The 1,881-nt window shown below is 59.4% G+C and overlaps 1 pseudogene; it reads left to right on the forward strand.

The window, feature by feature from the left end:
- Window positions 1–434: 434 nt before the first annotated feature.
- LOC112819078 (histo-blood group ABO system transferase-like) lies at window positions 435–1,630 on the forward strand (annotated as a pseudogene).
- The last annotated feature ends 251 nt before the right edge of the window (window positions 1,631–1,881 follow it).

Here is a 1,881-nt window from a genome sequence, read left to right on the forward strand (position 1 = left end):
ACAAGAAGTGGAGACAGGTCTGTGGGGGCCAGCAGCAGCCCCCTCAAAGCAAAGTGGGACAGGTGGCCGGCCCTGGTGATTCTAGCCGCTCTGTAAGACATAGAAATGAGGGCTGTGCCCAAAGGTGCTTCCCTGCTAGAAGGTGGGGATGGGATCTGCAGGGGTGGTGGCCAGTGGAGGGCACCTGCAATGTTTGCCCAGGAGCTCAGCACAGGGGGAGTGTTCTTGGCTCCAGCATGCTCACTGTGGGGCTGCATGGGTTTTCAGCCTCCGAAGCCTCAGGCTCCCCTTTGGAAGACGGGCTGCTGATGGTCCCCATCTCTGGGAACAGACATTAGGGAGGTCCTGCTGGCAGATTCCCTCAGGAAGGTCAGGAGGTGGCTGTTGCTTAAAGTAGCCCGGGGCCCGCCCCCTTGACGAAGGTGCACACGTCCATGGTCCCCAACTCTGGTGTCCTGTTGCCAGCCTCTGGCAGTGACCCACTTCCTTCCCTGTCCGCTGCCCCTTGTGGATACGTGGTCTTCCTGGAGCTGTTCCTGCAGACAGCAGAGAAGCACTACATGGTGGGGCACGGGGTCACCTACTAGGTTTTCACCAATCAGCCGGCTGCTGGGCCCCGTGTGCCCCTCCAGGTGGGCCGGAGGGTGGTGGTCCTCATGGTGGACACAGGGTCAGTTACTACGTCTTCACCGACCAGCTGGTTGCTGTGCCCCATGTGCCACTCTGGGAGGGCCGGAGGGTGGTGGTCGTCGAGGTCCATGGCGTCCTGCACTGGCAGGATGTGTCCATGTCGCACATAGCGATGATCAGCTGCTTCCGCGAGCAGCGCTTCCTCTGTGACGTGGATGACCTGGTGTGCATGGATGTGGATGCGGGAATGAAGTTCTGGGACCATGTGGGCATGGAGATCCTGTCCCCCCTCTTTGGCACCTCACAGCTCAGTTTCTACTGGGGAGCCCATGAGGACTTTAGCTACGAGTGCTGGCCACAGTCCCAGACCCACATCCCCAGGGACCAGGGCAAGAATTGGTGGTGGAGTTTCCCCGACTGACCTCAGCCTGTCACCAGGTGATGGGGGTCAACTGGGCCAATGGGATTGAGGCCGTGTGGCCTGATAAGAGCCACCTGAACAGGTACCTGCTGGGCCACAGGCCCACCAAGGTGCTGTCCCTGGAGGACCTGTGGGACCCATGGCTGCTGGGCTGGCCCCCACATCATTTCCCGGGTCATGAAGAAGCTGAGATCCATGGCTATGCCCAAGATCACCAGGACACCCAGAACTCATGAGGGGTTGTCCCCGAAGGAGCTGTGGGACCCACAGTATTGGGCTGTCCCCTGAAGGACCTGTGGGACCTGCAGCTGATAGGCTGGCCCCTTTCATGAGGAAGCTGAGATTCAGGCCAAACCCAAGAATCACCAGGACAAACAGAACTCATGAGAGGCTGCCCCCAGAGGCCATGCAGGACCCACGGCTGCTGGGCTGGCCCCTGGAGGACCTGTGGGACCCGAGGCTGCTGGGTTGGCCCCATATCATTCTCTGGGTCATGAAGAAGCTGAGGTTTGTGGCTGTGCCCAAAAATCACCAGGACATCTGGAAGTCACGAGAGGCTGCCCCCGTCTCCATCAGGGGGTGCTGCCTTGAGCGGAGCCATCAGAGCAGATTCCTACTTCTGTCCCCTTGAGGGAAACTGTGGAGCCCAGCACTGCTGGCACAGGCACACCAGCGCCCCAACCAACCCTGCACACAGGAGGCCTGCTTGGGGGCACAAGTTCCTCTCTTTGTGGTCACTACATTTTGATTACTTCCGGTCCTTTGCAGCTGTGAACGGCTCCAGTTTTATGTCGGATGTTTTTCTGTGTCAATGCTGAGCAACCATCTTA

Source organism: Callorhinus ursinus, unplaced genomic scaffold, assembly GCF_003265705.2.
Source record: "Callorhinus ursinus isolate GAN/ISIS: 27379988/994484 unplaced genomic scaffold, GSC_fseal_2.0 scaffold4203, whole genome shotgun sequence".
Lineage (NCBI taxonomy): Eukaryota > Metazoa > Chordata > Mammalia > Carnivora > Otariidae > Callorhinus > Callorhinus ursinus.